This window comes from Podarcis tiliguerta (assembly GCF_965153285.1).
Source record: "Podarcis tiliguerta genome assembly, chromosome: 10".
Lineage (NCBI taxonomy): Eukaryota > Metazoa > Chordata > Lepidosauria > Squamata > Lacertidae > Podarcis > Podarcis tiliguerta.
The window spans coordinates 12,990,344-12,998,652 of record NC_139543.1 but is presented as its reverse complement, the minus strand read 5'-3'; positions in this window follow the sequence as shown (position 1 = coordinate 12,998,652).

Below are 8,309 nucleotides of genomic sequence, written 5' to 3'. Positions count from 1 at the left end.
AAGCTCTAGGATTTAAAACAGCCAGACAGGTATGTTGCCTTCCTTGACATTGCACCACGGCACTGCTTGACCACACAAAACCTTCTATATGTGTAAAGCAAGTTGTAGTGGTGATTCTAGCATCCGTTTTAGATGCAGCGATTGGCTTCTTCAGAACCCATCAGATTTTGGAAATCAAATCTTGGTGGATTCAAGAGGGTGGGCAACTTCACTAAAATACTTCCACAGCAAAGCCTAGTGACTTCATGCATTTGTAATCCTGCATGAGACAAAATCAGAAGTGTGTGCGTGGCCAGTATGTTCTTGTTGTTGTTGTTTAGTCATTTAGTCGTGTCTGACTCTTCGTGACCCCATGGAGCAGAGCACACCAGGCACTTCTGTCTTCCACTGCCTCCCGCAGTTTGGTCAAACTCATGCTGGTAGCTTCGAGAACACTGTACAACCATCTCGTCCTCTGTTGTCCCCTTCTTCTTGTGCCCTCCATCTTTCCCAACATCAGGGTCTTTTCCGGGGAGTCTTCTGTGTGGTGGAGTCTCCTTCTTTGGAGGTCTTTAAGCAGAGGCTTGACAACCATATGTCAGGGGTGCTCTGATGGTGTTTCCTGCTTGGCAGGGGGTTGGACTCGATGGCCCTTGTGGTCTCTTCCAACTCTATGATTCTATGATTCTATGATTCTCTTCTCAGGAGGTGGCCAAAGTATGGGAGCCTCAGCTTCACGATCTGTCCTTCCAGTGAGCACTCAGGGCTGATTTCCTTCAGAATGGATAGGTTTGATCTTCTTGCAGTCCATGGGACTCTCAAGAGTCTCCTCCAGCACCAGAATTCAAAAGCATCAATTCTTCGGCGATCAGCCTTCTTTATGATCCAGCTCTCACTTCAATACATCACAACTGGGGAAACCATAGCTTTTACTATACGGACCTTGTATGTTGCTATTCAAATATTATTGAAGCATGTTGTTATTCAAACCTACAGTTGCCATTCTCCATGTGTCTCTGATAGCTGCATAACTGGCAAAGGTTTCACAAACAAACAGAACAAATAAAAATCTCTTCATTGGGTGCCAGGAAACCCTTCAAATGAGCCATGCTGCTTCACCACTTTACAATTAGGCTTTCCACATTTTTGGGGGGTGGGGAGAGGGGAAGAAGGACTCGTATGCCTTCTGCAACACATTTTGCACGGCAGGCAGAAGACCTGAAGGGGAACCTTCCCCCCACCATTGCTTCTCCAGGTAGGCGAAAACTTTACTGGTTGGAATTTCTCCTGGTTATGTGAAAGTTTTGATTTGAAAACAAGCCATAACAGTTTAGAGAAGCGTTTAAGGTAAAGGTAAAGGGACCCCTTACAGTTAAATCCAGTCGCAAACGACTCTGGGGTTGTAGTGCTCTTCTCGCTTTACAGGCCGAGGGAGCCGGCGTTTGTCTGCAAACAGTTTTTCTGGGTCATGTGGCCAGCATGACTAAGCTGATTCTGGCAAAACCAGAGCAGCGCATGGAAACACCATTTACCTTCCCGCTGGAGCAATACCTATTTATCTACTTGCACTGGTGTGGTTTCAAACTGCTAGGTTGGCAGGAGCTGGGACTGAGCAATGGGAACTCACCCTGTCATGGGGATTCAAACCGCCGACCTTCTGATCGGCAAGCCCCAGGCTCAGTGGTTTAAACCACAGTGCCACCAGCATCCGAGAGAACCATTTAGTTAAGCACAAATTACAACAACAACAACAACAACAACAAATTTTATTTATACCTCACCCACCCCAGCCAAGACCGGGCTCAGGGCGGCTAACAACCAATAATAAAAACAAGGTGATTAAAATACAATTAAAAACAAGATTAAAATACAACATTAAAACATTAAGATGCAGCCTCTTCACAGGAGGAGAAAGGAAAAAGAAAGGGGGAAGGAATCAAATTGATTCTAAGCCAAAGGCTAGGCAGAACAACTCTGTCCTACAGGCCGTGTGGAAATAAATCAGATCCCGCAGGGCCCTGGTCTCCTGAGGCTGAGCGTTCCACCAGGCCGGAGCCAGTGTTGAAAAGGCCCTGGCTCTGATTGAGGCTAATCTAACTTCCTTAGGGCCCAGGACCTCTAGGGTGTTGCTATTTATGGACCTTAAGGTCCTCTGTGGAGCATACCTGGAGAGGCGGTGCCATAGGTATGAGAGTCCTAGGCCATGAAGGGCTTTAAAGGTCAAAACCAGCACCTTAAATCTGACCCTGTACTCCACCGGGAGCCAGTGCAGCTGGAAAAGCACTGGGTGAATATGCTCCCATGGCAGAGACCCCATGAGGAGCCTCACTGCAGCATTCTGCACCCGCTGGAGTTTCTGGGACAGCTTCAAGGGCAACCCTGCGTAGAGAGAATTATAGTAGTCAAGCCTGGAGGTGACCGTCGCATGGATCACTGTGGCCTGGTCGGGGCAGGAAGGTAAGGGATCAACTGCTTGATGCGGCAAAGGTGGAAAAATGTCGCCTTGGCTGTTGCTGTAACCTGCGCCTCCATGGAAAGGGAGACGTCAAGGATTACACCCAAACTCTTAATGGAAGGCAATGGCACTAATTGGGCCCCCACAAGAGAAGGGAGTTGGTCCCTCATCCCCATACCATCCCGACCTAGCCAAAGGACCTCTGCCTTTGAAGGATTTAGTTTCAGTTGGCTCCCACGAAACCATCCAGCCACAGCTTCCAAACATCTGGTCAGTTTGTCCCCGGCCGAGTTGGTATGGCCATCCATACGCAGATAGAGCTGAGTGTCATCAGCATATATGTGACAACCCAGCCCAAAGCTCCAGACAATCTGGGATTGTCAATCCAAAAGATATATTGACTCCCGTTACAATGGACTCACATGGCTCAGGGACTCGGAAAACCCTGTAGTATACTTCCTTGTTTCCCACATCACTATGGTTAAATTAAAAGCTCCACGTCAGAGGTAGGTAGCACTATACCCTCCAGATGTTGATGCTGAATTTCAACTCCCATCAGACCCAGCCAGCACAGCCATTGGTTAAAGATGACAGGAATTATAGCCCAGCAACTTCTAGAAGGCATCGCATTGGTTGCCCCGTGCTCCAGGTCATGTAGAAGAAGATCATGTGGAAGTATATTCCCATAGTGGCATCCCAAATCCATGATACATTGTTGTTGTTTAGTTGAGTAGTCGCGTCCAACTCTTCATGACCCCATGGACCAGAGCACGCCAGGCACTCCTGTCTTCCACTGCCTCCTGGAGTTTCATCAATTTCATGTTGGTCGCTTCTATAACACTGTCCAACCATCTCGTCCATTGTTGTCCCCTTCCCCTTTTGCCCTCAATCTTACCCAACACCAGAGTTTTTTCCAGAGTCTTCTCTTCTCATGAGGTGGCCAAAGTATTTGAGCCTCAGCTTCAGAATCTGTCCTTCCAGTGAGCACTCAGGGCTGATTTCCTTCAGAATGGATAGGTTTGATCTTTTTGCAGACCGTGGGACTCTCAAGAGTCTCCTCCAGCGCCACAATTCAAAAGCAAAAATGCATGTGGGAAAACATGTGAACCTAAGTGGACAGTTGAAAGCAAGGAGAGCAAGATAATAGGGAAGAATCTCTGGTACCCCATGGGATTAATCAACTACTGATGCTGATTCACTGATGTAAATATATTGCTTAGGACCACGACATTGAAGAAGAAGAAGAAGAGTTTGGATTTGATATCCCGCCTTTCACTCCCTTTAAGGAGTCTCAAAGCGGCTAACATTCTCCTTTCCCTTCCTCCCCCACAACAAACACTCTGTGAGGTGAGTGGGGCTGAGAGACTGTGACTGGCCCAAGGTCACCCAGCAGCTGCATGTGGAGGAGCGGAGACGCGAACCCGGTTACCCAGATTACGAGACTACCGCTCTTAACCACTACACCACACTGGCTCTTGAAATTTATAAAGAAATTATACCTGGTGACTGCACGTGACTAAGAAGATGCATTAATATTGCATCAATCCTTGTATGCAAATCTTTGATGCCATCCAAATAGTTCGGTGAATTTTGGTCTGCGAGAAAGTTACTTTTCACTTTCTTCTGTTCGAAAGGAATCTGCAGCTCACTGGCAAAAATAAAATAAAATCTCTGTGAATCAGCACGTTTGAAGATGAAACAGAATAATGCTTATTGATATATTGCATGTGACCATTGTCATTGCGTTCTATCTTCCAGAAACCTATGTTTCCTATATTAGTTTTGTGGGGTGGAAGGGTTAGCTTTGGGTGTGTGTGTGCGGATTTTGTTTTGTTTTGCTTTTTGCTGATGTTTGCATTTCTGTGGGGAGATGGTCTCCTGCTACAGATAAATACCATCTGGTTCCAGAGATTAATCCAAACTTGAGGAAATATGCCAAACATAAAATGTGTTTCTTGACATCTGTTCTGAATATGTCTATAGTTTTGCATGTTTGCTCCTCTGCTGATTTTGTTCCATATCATTCAGAAAACATTTAACTAGTGCTTGGTGAGTTTGGTTGCTTTGTTTGGTAATTGACTGTTTTCTCCCTATATATTGCCTTTAGATTTTCCTTTTCCTCTGCATTATGGTAAGCAATGATTATCATAAGAAGCGCTCTGCATATTTCATTCATTTAGAGTTTGGCTTCCCTGTCCCATAGAGTCTAGGATAGATAACAGTACCACAAGGCAGAAAACAATGGATTCCTGTTCAGGATCTAAAAAATCAGGCCAGAAGCTTGGAGGAAACAAAGGAAGGTGAACCGAAAGAAAGATGAAATCTAAATGCTTAGTAGGCACAGATGTCTACACATGTTGCTGTTATAATGCGATATTTTGAGAGGATGATCCAGGCAAGTGAAATGAAAGTCGAGAAGTGGCAGAGAAGGGAAAAGCTTGGTGGGAAAATGAGTTTGTGAAAACAAAATTTAAAGACAGAAACTGAATATAATAGAAAAGGGGAAAGTGTAATCCAAGACAGCAATGAGTCTGAAGCTGGTGTATAAGAAATGACAACTGTATTAGGAATTGTCGATAGGAGAAAGGATCCTGGAGATGAAGAGGAGGCCAGGGGAAAGAAGTGGAGTATTATAATTATTCAAACAGCCGTTTATTAAAATTATTGCTTATGGCATGCTGCAGCAAAGAACCCCAGACAGATAAGAACAGCCAGTAGCAGTATATGTGGTGGCAACATGGTCTAAAATACATAAACTGGAATAAATCAAAACTGATTATTGGATGTAGCCAATGATATAGTGTGTGTCTAAGTTGTTGTTGAAAATATATTTCATGAATATATAGGGAAACAGCTGAAGACAAAGACTGGGAATGCAATCTAATTTTTATTTGTTCATTATTTTCACTAATATTTATACACACTTTACCATAATATATGCATTTTTGTACATAGTGCATGACTGGGAAAAGGCATTGCAAAATTCAGAGAAGCGTGAATTGCAAAGGATGTCTGTGTTTTGGTTCAGGCAGTGTTTCAAAAAGTGTGGAATTGGGTAGGTTCACCTTTCTATGTGGACTGAACTGGAGTTCTCCCACATCCAAACTCCAAGCTTCCTGGGCCACGGAGAAGATGCAATGATGTAATTTCTCTCCTGGGCTTTTTTTTTTTTTTAGATCAGAAACCATGAGAAAACTGTAGGACACCAGAGAATAATTTACTAGAAAGACACCAATGCCAGCCTCATCTCAATGATAAGGTATGTTCAACTCTAAGGAACATACTTCTAACTTCTAAGGAAATGTTGAATCACCATATAAATAAAAGAGAAAGACAGAGGGGAAGATAACTTTGGAGGAAATATACAACAGGATTCATCTATCTATCAGATATAGTATTCTCTGCATCACTGCTGCATTGCCACATTTGAGATCCACAAACATGTGAGTTGTGGGTCCAACTCACACTAAGGACCATTCCAGATTCCACCAACCACTCTGGAATAGAATGATTACATTTTGTCATGGGCAAAAAGAAAAAATCAAAGCAGATCCAGGCAGTTCTGTTTATCCCTGTCTACATAATCCCAGTGTCCACAACTCTTATTCATACACTTCAGACTCCATCCGCTGTCCAATATTATCAGGCTAGTGACTTTGATGTAAATTAGGCTTTTTCTGGAATGAGAAGAGATTCCCTGAAAAGGTTATGCTTTACAATAACGCTTCGTCCATACTAGGAAAACTGTTCACTGGCTTGTTTCTTGTTTTTCTGTGTTGTGAGATATAAACCTCTAAGGGCCATGAGCAGAAAATACGTATTTTTGCAACAGGATTAAATCATGCAAAAGAAGTCAATCTGTACAGATGCAGTTGGGAGCTAGTGCATTTGCTCTTTCTGGAGTTTTGTTTGCTACATTGACCAAGAAGATTTGGAAGGCAAAGAAAAGTGGAGATGTTCTGCATGGGGTGGGGGAGAAAATTGGCTGTGGGGAGATGGAGAAGTCACCCACTGGAGCAGGGAAATACTTGCTTATATTTCCACATTGTTGTTGTTGTTTAGTCATTTAGTCGTGTCCGACTCTTCATGACCCCATGGACCAGAGCACGCCAGGCACTCCTGTCTTCCACTGCCTCCCGCAGTTTAGTCAAACTCATGCTGGTAGCTTCGAGAACACTATCCAACCATCTCATCCTCTGTTGTTCCCTTCTCCTTGTGCCCTCCATCTTTCCCAACATCAGGGTCTTTTCCAGGGAGTCTTCTCTTCTCATGAGGTGGCCAAAGTATTGGAGCCTCAGCTTCACAATCTGTCCTTCCAGTGAGCACCCAGGGCTGATTTCCTTCAGAATGGATAGGTTTGATCTTCTTGCAGTCCATGGGAATCTCAAGAGTCTCCTCCAGCACCATAATGCAAAAGCATCAATTCTTCGGCGATCAGCCTTCTTTATGGTCCAGCTTTCCCTTCCATACATCACTACTGGGAAAACCATAGCTTTTACTATACAGATCTTTGTTGGCAAGCTGATGTCTCTACTTTTTAAGATGAGTGTTTAATATTAAAGTGGGTTATTTAAGCACTAGTAAGGTTAGTGTCTGGCATTTTAGGCTCTTGTTTGAAAAAGGGTGTCTCAATAGTTTGCCAAGTGGGCTATGTGTTGCCTCAGAGGCCATGTTCTAAACACCATGGTGTAATTACTATCATCAATGATAATAACCATGGAAACTACACTCTAAAAATAATTGTTCCCATGTTAGTTTCAGATGGTGCTAATATTATGGATCACTAATTGCTTTGCAAAAGGCCTTATTTCTTTGCCAACTATAGACAAAGTGTTCTAGATAATCTTATTTCCAAATTGTGTAAGGACAAATTCTGATGACCTGTGTTCAAACACAAAAAAGGCATTTTAGTCCAAATGGTCTGAAGGATCAAAGAATGTTAGAGTGGATCAGCTGGATTTTTTTTTAGTTTAAAAAATGGCATTCATTGCTACACCTGCTTATATTTATAGTGGAAGGAAGGAAGCAAAGAAGGAAGGAAGGTTGACCAGTGTGGTGTAGTGGTTAAGAGCGGTGGGCTCGTAATCTGGTGAACCGGGTTCGCGTCTACGCTCCTCCACATGCAGCTGCTGGGTGACCTTGGGCCAGTCACACTTTGAAGTCTCTCAGCCCCACTCACCTCACAGAGTGTTTGTTGTGGGGGAAGAAGGGAAAGGAGAATGTTAGCCGCTTTGAGACTCCTTTGGGTAGTGATAAAGTGGGATGTCAAACCCAAACTCCAACTCCTCGTCCTCCTCCTCCTTTTTCTTCTTCTGGTTTGTATAATATTCCATCACCAGCCCCAATTGGATTTTATTATTCATATGGATTCCCATAACTCAGTTATTCTTTTGTCAAAGTAATCATAGCTACACTTATGAAGATATCCAGCTTTTTTTCCTGAAGTCCCTGGGAAGGCTAGTAATTCAGTGACTGAATATCTGCTTTGCATGCAGATGGTCACAGGTGAAATCTCTGTTATCTCCAGGTTCGGTTGGAGAAGACCCCTATCTGAAACCATGGAGAACCATTGCCCGTCAGTGTAGACAAACTGAGCTAGAGGGATGTAAGAGTCTGACTTGGTATAAGGCAGCTTCCTATGGTTCACTTTAAGGTGGCGTTCAAATGGTTTGTTGAATGGATACTATTCACAGAGAATAGCTGGTGAACGTGTGGCTTGAAATGGGATAATTTAGGATAAAACTATATGGTAGGTTTCAACAAGAAGTCACCAGGAGGTTGCTGTAAATTAGGGCTGGGCACAGTGCCCCCAATCTACCCCGTGGCCTTGATCCATGACCCTTCGATCAGGCTGACCCTTCCTGGATCCCAAATC